At 44.5% G+C, this 10,676-nt stretch overlaps 1 long non-coding RNA gene across 1 annotated transcript; it reads right to left on the reverse strand.

The window, feature by feature from the left end:
* Positions 1-238: 238 nt before the first annotated feature.
* On the reverse strand, positions 239-10,012 carry LOC113935025. Its single transcript, XR_003523858.1, has 4 exons — positions 9,677-10,012; positions 8,666-8,796; positions 2,859-3,042; positions 239-546 (listed from the first exon to the last, which is right to left on the reverse strand). It is a non-coding gene; the product is annotated as an uncharacterized LOC113935025 (long non-coding RNA).
* Between the last annotated feature and the right edge of the window lie 664 nt (positions 10,013-10,676).

Genomic DNA, 10,676 nt, shown 5'->3' on the forward strand with positions numbered 1-10,676 from the left:
TTCCCTTCCCTGCCTTTTTAAAAGGCTAGACAGAATCAGGTGAGGCAGAACACACCTCCATGCACTTACGCACTCATTCATTCTTTTGATAAATACCCTTGGAGTAATAGAGTGTGCCAAGCCCACTGCTGGGCTCTGGAACCTCAACAGTAATAGTTAACATTTATTGAGTACTTACTACATGCAAGACACTATACTAAATATTTCATATTTAATGACATGCTAACTCAGTTTTCATAACAGCCCTACTTTTAATCCATGGGCAAGGAAACAAAGACACAGACAGGTTAAGAGTGTTGCCTCGTGTTTCGTGAGTCGTAGAAAGCGGGGTCAGGATTTGATCCCTGGCAGTCCTATTCCAGGGCTAAGCCAGGCGTCTACACATGTTTTCTGTTAGGGGCCAGGTAGAAAGTATCCAAGGCTTCATGGGCTGTCTCTTCTGGCACACAACTTCTCAACTCTGCTGCCGGAGCATAGAAGCAGCCATAGACAATACGAAAACAAAGGAGTGGCGACCGTGTTCCAATGAAACCATCTTTATGGACACTGAAATTTGAATTTTACAGAATTCATATATGTCACAAAATATTTTGTTAATTTTTTTTAACCATTAAAAAAAAACCCAAAACCAACCCTACCTCATAAACCGTATCATTAAGTGGTGTTGGGCCATCATTTGTGGGTCTCCAGCCTGTGCTCTCCTCTGCTCTCCCCATTAGTGCATGAGGAGGATTTGTTATCCTGATGGGGAGACAGGCAAACAGGGTACCAGGCAGGTAAACCTAAAGCCCTCTCAAGACTCCTTTCATCAAGGTGCATGTTGCTGCCTTGCCTGGACCCCTCTACACAACCTCCTCCATCCACCGCCAGCCAGATCCCATGTCTCATGTGCCTTTCAGACTCCAGCTTCACACTCGCCTCTTTCAGGAAGCTTTCCTACCCACACACCCCCACCCCCACCCCGATGCCCAGATCCTCCTCTGTTTTTCCCAGCAGTCTGTTCTGTCCTCTGTCATGGCATTCTTAGAGTTATCTGGGGACAAGTTGGCTCTGCGAGGGCAGCGTGTCCCACTCATCCCTGCTTCCCTGGCTTCGGGTCGGGTCCCCCGGCACCCGTACATATACATGTGTGTAGCGGAAATAACTTACAGGTGCAGGAATGTCAACAAGGGTCAATGGAGAGGGGAACTTTTGAACTTGGGGTTGACTGAAAGGGTTCTCTGGGCCAATGAGTTGGGGATGGTTATTCTGAGGAGAAAAGTGAAAGGCACGGGGCAAAACAAGAAGCAGGGATGAGGAAAATATGGCATGTTCAAGGAATCACGGGCCGGGCAGAAATGCTTAGGGCAAGAGATGAGGCAGACAACATCCATATTGAAAAAGTCTGATTCCTGCAGGCAGTGGAGGGACAGTTGAAGGGCATTGAGCATGAAAGTGACAAGCTCAGATTTATGCTTCAGAACAGGGGTCAGAAAACCAGAGCCCACGGACCATTTCCAGCCCATGATCATAGTTACAAAGGGAGGGGCCTGGGGATGAAGCTCAGGGTGGTGTGAGCCCACATCTGTGTTCTTTTCCTCCACCATGTTGCTTTCCCCCATCTGGGATCTAGACCTGGGCTGGGACTGGCTGAATGCCTTTGGGGGCCCTGCCAGCCTAGACCCAGCACCAGTTCACGGGGATGCCATTGACCTTGCAGGAGGAGTGAGGGACAGGCTGTATGAGCCCCTCCAGGCTTGGTCCTGAATGCATGGGCAGTGGATAACTCGAGGCTCACAGCCTCTGTGCCCACCTGGCCACTAGTCTCTGGGTATGCTCCTATTCCACTTGGAGGCTTTGTCCCCATCTATACAATGAAGAGTTGGGGTAGATGCCCTTATCACGATAGGATTCTAAACATTGTAAGGATTCCATATGCCATATTAAAATACCTGTGATTCAAGCATTTATAAGCAGTGAGAGTCCCAGAAATGGAGTGAACAAAAGAGAAATCACTCTCACCCTCAAGATACCGAAGTGAACAACTATCCAGGGTTTTAAGAGGGAAAAGGAGGATCCACACCAGATTAGCTCTGAGGGGAGGGAGCTTGTTAAGGGGATTTAAAGTCTACCCTCTTAATAACCCTTTGTAGTTCTTTGGCGCCTGGCTTTTCTTGAAGCTCAAAGTGTTTTGCAAACATTAGCTCATTAATCCCGCCAACAGCCTTGTTAAGTGGGAAGGTGTGAATGTCTATCCTCATTTGGGAACCTTGGATTTAAGGGGGAAAGGGGCTCTGGCTGGTGACTAGTACAGAGTGGGGAGAGGCCCCAGGGCTGGACTAAATTGTAGAGGTTTTTGTTTGTTTGTTTGTTTGTTTTTTAATTCTACCAGAGGAGCAGTGGATGGTGGGAAAAGCATGAGCCTGGAACCAGCCAAATCTGGATACCAGATCTAGCTTGGTTTCTATAGCTACGTGAATTTGAGCAAGTCCCTTAACTTTGATGAAATTCAATTTTCCCTTTGGAAAGGAGGGTGATGATGCCTACCAACTCACCACCCTATAGTCTGAGAAATGTAAATGTAATATGCATGTCAAAGTCATTTGATTATTGGAAGTTTCAATCATTTGAGAGAGATTTTTAAAGCTCTCCAGACATTTGGCACAAAATTATATGGGTTTTGTGTTCTGGTGAGTGAAGTAGAATGCACTGAGCTCAGGTATGGACCCGTGGGGGTGGCTCTCCAAGGTGGGAGACAGGAACGGGCACAAAGTGCTGGAGAATGTACTGTCTTGGCTTGTTCGGAGAAACCAACTAACCAGCCTGTGTAGCGTTCGTTGTCTTGAGACAAAGCCAAAGAGGGGCTCAGATCCCACTACCTGGAAAAGCAGTTAGGTAGATGATGAGAAGTCCAGTTCCCCAAGGAACCTCAGAAGGCTTGAGCAGGGAGCCAACGGGGTGAGACCTGCAGTGTGCAGATCGCTCTGGCATCAGCATAGAGAACCAACAAGAGCAGAAGTCTTGGCAGCCGACAGGCAACTGATAGGTGAGATAATCAATCCACTGGTAGGGGAAGAAAATTTGACATCTCCTGAGCCATTTTCTAAATCTCATCCTTTAAAAAATTATTTTTGTAGGTGCTTTAAAGGCAGATAATACATTTCTAGAGTTATGTATTAATAACTGAAATATATATATCACCATATCTATAACACATCACAGAAAGGCTGCCGCCGATGCCAAACGGGAATGCCAAGAAGTTAGCTTTAATGCAACTTCTACTGCTCACATCCCTGATGCCGCCTCCGGCTCAGGGACTCAGCTGAGCAACCGCCGGCTCGCCTGAACACCATGCATCTCTGCCCCAACTCCTCTGAGCCCTTGGGAGGTCTGGGGAGATTCCATTTCTTCAAAATGCTCACTTCCAATTTGAAGTCCTGCATGGATGTATCCAATTGATGAAGCTGAGAACAAGACCCTGTGTGATGTAGCTACAAACCTGAGTTCTGATCACCAGTCTGGGAATCGGGAACATGTCCCTACGGAGAGGCTAGTCAACAGACGATGAGGAGAGAGGGATGAACAGGCGGAGCACAGAGCGTGTTTAGGGCGGTGAAACTACTCTGTAGGAGACCATGGTGATGGATATGTGTCATTATATATTTGTCCAAACCCACAGCATGTACACCACCGAGAGTGAACCCTAACGTACGCTATAGACTTTGAGTGATGATGATGTTAATATCGGTTCATCAATTGTTACAAGTCTACCACTCTGTGAGGGATGCTGATAATGGGGGAGGCTGTGTATGTGTGGGGGCAGGGAGTACACAGGAAATCTCTGCCTTCTGCTCAATTTTGCTGTGAACTTAAAAACTGCTCTAAAAATAGTCTATTAAAAAAATATGATGGGCAGCCACAAATATAACAAACATCTACTATTAAAATATCTGTATGTTAACTACACTGGAATTAAAACTTAAAAATGAGCACCCAAGGGGAAAAAGTGTATTAAAATTAACTCTAAAAACCAAATATATATACACATACACACACACACACACACACACACACACACACACATATATGCACACATTTATATATATATATATTAGAACTTCAAAATAAAACTTAATAGAATTTGATTGTTTCAACAGCCCCCCAAGAGGATTTTTTTTTTTGAACTCCAGAAGTAGAAAGCAGGCACATAGTGTATAAAGGTGGGCAGAAGACCATTGGAGTTGGAGCCCACCAGACATGGGTTTAATTCCAGGCCTGCCCCTTACCAGCTGTTTGATTTCCAACAGTCACTTAATGTCACTGAGCCACACCTGGAAAATGACAACAGCAATACCTCTTTTGTAGGGTTTTGTTTCTCAGACTAGGACAATGAGTGCTAAATAAATCTTAGTTTCTGCCAATAAAAAAAGGAAACCAAATGTTATTGTCTCTATTGATTTTTATTAGATTAGACACAACTGTTATCCTGATTCCCAGGTTTTCATAACTTTCAAAAGTTATGCTGTTACTACATTTTATTCTTATACTGAACCTGTTCTCTTTAGATGCCCTCTTGTTGCTTATGTAAGTTTTATAAACTCAGCTATATGAAAATTGTACAGAAAAAAATGCAAGAAGAAAATACAGCAAAAATGTCAACAGTGGTTGTCTCTGGAAAACAAAAAATTTTCCTCTTTCTTTCTATTTTGATGATTTTCCATTTTGTTTTATTCTTTTTAAAAAAGCAAGGGAGTATTACTTTTAAAAGCAGGTACAAATAAACAATCAAGCAAGACAAAGTGAGGATGAGAGCTGCAAGAGCTTAGCATGGAAAAGAACCGGCAGCTCTTTCCACGTTAAGCAGATGTGCAGAGTGAACCCTAACTAGTAGCTTGCACCAGCATCTCCTGGCCCACCAGCTCCAGGGATGGCGCCAGACATCCCCCGATCTACAGATCTACCATCCTGTCATGGCATTCCACATACCACTTCTGCTTAGAAAAAGGGGGAACTCTTCACACTTTTCCAGAAACCGCTAGGAGTCAATAAACTTCCCAGGATGTGTCTCTTAATGCCTGGGGTCCAGCTCCCACATTACTGTAGGGCTATTTAACCCAGGATAGTAACTCTAGTCTCTTGATTCCCTAGCAGGTATCTTTAGCATTCTCCTGCCCACTCACTTACCATAGGGTATAAATAACCAATCAATGTGCTAGATCTTTCAGGGGCCCTCAATGATGGTGCTACAACTCTCCTGATTGCATAATCTGTATCTTTCTAATGCTCAGTACTTTCTTCATTTCTGATGGCCTCATTGGCAAGCTTTCTTCTGTTAAATGTGATGACCGCTCTGATATTTTGTTAATATTTGAGAGTGGCAAGGACCAAGACATGAAAGGCTAAAGTATTAGTAGCCCAAATTATTCAAGTAGCCATAACGATAAAAACATTGCACCACAACAGAATGGGAAAAGAATTTGGTATGTCTCTATCTGACTTGAAGATAGCTTCTCAGAAATACAGGCTTGATGTATTTGGCAATGTCATCGACTTTCTTACTGTCTTCTCTTGGCTCTCTATTTGCTTTGCCTTAAGAATCACACTCTTCAGCATGCCAATTAATACAATAATAAATTAAATTACTGGCTTCTGTCTCCTGCTTCCTCTTGGTCTCATTCACACTGTGATCCAGCCACATCAAACTTTTTCTAAATACACACACTCATTCTTATCTCCTTACCCATGGACACAGCCCCCTCTCCATTAAATTCCCTTCCCATCTCCTTTACCCTAAGACCCACTCAACTGCAGCTATTCTGTAAGACTTCCTGACTCCGCCAAGAAAAAGCAGAGGCTCTCTCCTATTTGTTCTCAAAGTACAGTGGTTGCATTTAATAGTCAATCCACAAACATTTGCTGAAGGTCTCGTATAAACTCTGCACGGTGCTCCCATAATCCCCTACACTTACATCTATTACATTAAGTGTCACTCTGGGTATCATTATTTGTTTACCTGTCTGGAAGGTGCAGCCTGGCGACAGAAAGCCATGTGGAATGTTTGGCTAAGACAGTGGCACCATTTCCTCTTTCTCCAGACCCACCCAGCTAGAGTGACCTGTGCCCTCTGTCTCCAAGCCCAGCCCAGAACAAGGAGAGCCTTGGATCCAGCTTCAGAGAACCCTGGGGAAGGTCATGTGCTTCCATGAGCACTGCCTACCAGTCCTGCGCCTCACCCCTTGTGCATTAGTTCAGTCCATATGACTGGGTTTCTGCCTCAGTTTCCCTGCTAAGCATGCTATTGTCACTGTCGCCCTGGAGTGTACCTGGCTGTGTGGGTCCTTTCAATCTACCTGGCTCATGCCAGACTCTTACTGCAAAGGCTAGACTCTTTCCGGGGAGCCCCAGTGGTGACTGGGCTTCTGGTTACCACATGTTAGGGACCAGAAACCTCCCAACGGATAGTGTCATTGCCTGTTCCAAGTGTTCTTTCAACTGTGCCCTTCATGAAGCATCATATCTGAGCATGCTTAGCCCTCCTGCCCCACATCCTGAATTGGACTTCCCTCCTGGAGTAGCATGCCCCTTTGGACTGTGAGCTCCTCCCTGCAATATTTCCTCCAACTAGGAAGGTAGGCCTCTCCTCTGTCTTGCCCAAGAAGCCTCTTCCTATCCCAAGAAGCTTTACCCAATAAGGACAAATAGAAAGTTCTGAGCTGAAGATATGTCATGCCCCAGGGATAAGCCAAGATAATGGGGGGAAAGGGATGATTAAATTAGCCACAGAGAAAGACTTTGATGGAGTTTCATTATAAGGATAGGGGGAACATAAGAAGAAAGAAACCTGTAATTGGATATGAGAAATCTAACTGAGCCAAAATATCAAGGTTGTTGAATGTTTAAATCTAAAATTAAAAAAAAAAGGGGGTGGGGGGCTGCCCACTCCAGTAAAACATTTCATGGGATATAATAATATTAGCGAATATCTCTTGAGCTCTGGAATCGCCTCGAATTCTGTTTTACGTGCATATTCTTTTTTTTACATGCATATATTTATTTAATTCTTACAACAGCCTTATCTAACAGATTCCATTAGTAAGCACACTTTTTAGAAGATATGGCTTAGAGAATTAAAGTAATTTGCCTTGCAACTTGAAGCTAAGAATACTCATCAACAGGGAAATGGCTGAGTAAATTATGGTTTCTCTTAGCCATGAACGAATAGTCATTACAAAGAATAAATTCAGGCTATACCCATTGACTTAGGAAAGGATTATTCTAGAGGTCATGTTGAGAGAGAAAAGCCAGGTGCAGATCACCGTCTATAATATGACGCCATGTTTGTTGACCAATGAAACAAACCTTTTAGCTGTATATATGGGTATATATTTATGTATATACTTGCAGAGTAATAAGCATAGTATGTTTCTATTTCAAGCACAAAATAGAGCCCTATGTATGTGTCTTTATAATTGATTATGTATGAATGATAAAGGAGAAAATGACGGAAGGATTCAAGTTGGTTTTTTTGGCCTTGGCTGTCTGGGAGAGGATAGAAGGAGGCGTGGGGAAAGAGAGCTTTTGGGTTCTAAACCTGTGCATCAGTGGCCTTATTATGACAAGCATGAACTCATCTCAGAATGTGAAACCACCAAATGAAGGAAGTGATTTGTAATAAATAAATATTTTGCCCAAAGTTACATCTCTTCACCTCAGTGCTAAATAGTAAAAAAGGAAAGAGTGGTCTATGTGCAGAAGATCCCCCGTTTCTCATGCACTGCACTATGGTTGGGATCCATAAAGGTCTTTCAGGACCATCTGCTTCTGGGATATTCTAGCTTCACTGTCATTTAAGGTCAATTCTATTTTAATTACAATTTTTCTGGACACTATATGTCACCATGTCTAAGGCCACACAGCAGGTACTGAGAGAAAATCCTAAATGGCAGCCCAGAGTTTTGGACTCCCAAGTACAGAGTTCTCCTGAAGCTGTTAAATTGTGTGACGTAGAAATGCATCTCAAAAGACCAAAATTTAAAACTGTGTAAGAATCAATCTAGTTAATGCACTGAAAACTTCTGGAAGATAAAATATCATTATGATAATTATCCCTTAGCTTCCTTTTTGCCTAACATTAGGGTCAGATGCCATCAGCTACATGAGTGGTGGGTCCTTGATTATAGCCTCACACATTCATTCAACAAACATTTATTGAGCACCTAATGTGTGCCCAGCACTCAGGTGCTGGGTCAGCCTTGTAATCTGAACAAACAAGCTTCCACAGGCATTTGGCCAAGAATGATTAGTACATGCCTCCAATATTTGTCCTTTTAAAATTAAAGAGACTATTTTATTAAACATGAAAGTTTAGTAAACATTAAAGACTTTTTATTTCAGAAGGACTCTGAATCAGAAAATACTTAAAAGAAATAAGCATCATTTAGAGAAATAATAGGTCCAGCATGAATAAGCATGACAGATGGAGAATGGAACTAGCATTTTTGAGTGCGCACGATTGCCAGACATTTTATATGTCTCATTATAATAAGTGCTCACAATAACCCTACATGGAGGGGACTGTTATTATTCAGTTGGCCGGTGAGGAGACTATATAGCTCAGGGAGATGTGAAAGAATTTTCCCAAGGTCATAGAGAAGGTTTTGGAGCCAGGATTTGAGTATAGACTTACCTCACTTCAGCAATCGTGGCTTTATCTGACCTCCTTGCCCTCTGCTTGCACAGGAGACTGTCCCCGCTAAAGGGCACATCAGGTTTGCATGGCCCAGGCGAAACGGTGCATGAGGATCTCCATCCCCCAGGCTGTGCACACCAAGTAGAGGTCTCTTGTTAACAGCACTGGAATAGAAATACTCACGTGCACTGATAACCCATCACGTGCCTCATCGCTGTTCTCGACATTGTTGTCTGCAACCCCACCTGGCTGAGGGACGCCCCTGGCTCCTTCCCTCGTCGGCCCTACAGCCTCCTTCAGTGCTTCCATCAGAGGAGCCTTCGTAAAACTCAAGTCAGATCAGCTCTGTCTTCTGCTCACCATGCTCTTATATGCTCTGCCCCTGCCTCCTTGACCCCATACCTCTCTTCTCTCCCCTGGCTGCCTTGTCTCTGCCCCTCTTATTGCATAAATTTGGGTACCCTAACTGATCTGCAGTTTTCAAATTGAACTTTCAAAAAACATTTTTCAGTATTTTGGGGGGGGGGGTTAGATAATTGTTCATCAATGGGCAATTGTAAACCTCCTTGAAGCTTCATAAATGAGGCGCAGACCTCCAGACCCATGGCTTTTGCACTTGCTGTTCCTTCTGCCTGGAATGCCTTCCCACAGGTACCCAAATGGCTCACCTCCTTTCAACTCACAGGCTTGACTCCAATGCATCTCAGTGAGCCCTCCTGTCACTGGCCACTCAATTTAATGCCACACACCCCTCTCCCAGCACTAGGCATCCCTGCTGACGTAATTTTTGCCAACATCACCCATCACCTCATTCATTGCCTGTCTCCCATTTCTAGAAATTTGTGTTTGATTTGTTCCCTGATGTATTCCTGTCCCTTGGAGCAGTGCCTGGCATGTAGCAGGCAGTCCATAGAGCCTTGCAGAATTGATGGATAAAGCTTCTCCCCACCCCTGTAAAAATGACAATTATTATCCCCATGTTAAAGCTTCAGAAACTCAAGATCAGACCTCTATGCGCAAAGTTGACAGCTGGAGAGTGGCAGAGCTGGGGTTCCAAACCTCAGTGTTTGCTCAGGGAGGAAGAGAGGAAAAAGGAGGATGTAGAGGCTGTCTCTCCCATCCTCGACGCTCCCAGTTCCACGCTCCCCACCAGCAACTGCAAGCAGCAAAGCCTCTGTCTTCTGTGGCATCAGAAAAGTCTGGAAGTGACCGATGAGGTGTGCTTTGCCATTGCTGTCCATCCCCGCCAACAGTCTTCTAGGGACCCATGCCACTAGCCAAGCTGTCCTTCTGCTTCTAGGGAAGGAAATAAAAGAGATGCTAATCAACACAAGAGTATTAGGGGTGAGCCCAGGAGCCAGAGTGCTTCAAGTCCCTCGTGTGAAAAGTCCTTTATACACACCTGGCACCCAGTATGGAAATTAACATGTGTGATAAGATAGCATCAGCTCTGCTGGAAATTTCCTGTATGCCCAACACAAAATGCCTACAGTTGAGACCGTCCCTCTCTCTCTCTCACACACACACACAGAGCCCCGTCTCCCTCTGACATCAAACGCTGCCTGGATGGTGAGGACTGAGTGTTGGGCATTCCGAAGCCTCCAGGAGGCCATACATGTGCTTATCCATTGATGAATGTATTTTTAAACATGGATAGCATGACTTTTCTCTTCTTGGCTCTGGAGTAGGTCCTGAAGACATAGTACTGAGGCAGAACACTGCTCTCAGGGCATTGGCATTCCAACAGGGAGATAGGCACATGGCAATGACAATGACAGCCATGTGAGCTTGGCTTGAGGGGGACCGGAGCACACAGCTGGTGGACCCCAGCTCTGGAAGGCTTCTGGAGAGGAGAACATCTGAGTCAGTAAGATTCCCTGTGTAGCACCCGGGTTGGCAAGACTTAAGTGTTAAATTAGGCCCTGAAATTGCAACCTCCAAAGAGGAAATGGGGAGATTCCTGCACCTCCTGTATGTGGAGTGAGTCCCCAAGAAGCAAGTGACCTAG

Source organism: Zalophus californianus, chromosome 13, assembly GCF_009762305.2.
Source record: "Zalophus californianus isolate mZalCal1 chromosome 13, mZalCal1.pri.v2, whole genome shotgun sequence".
Classification (NCBI taxonomy): Eukaryota; Metazoa; Chordata; class Mammalia; order Carnivora; family Otariidae; genus Zalophus; species Zalophus californianus.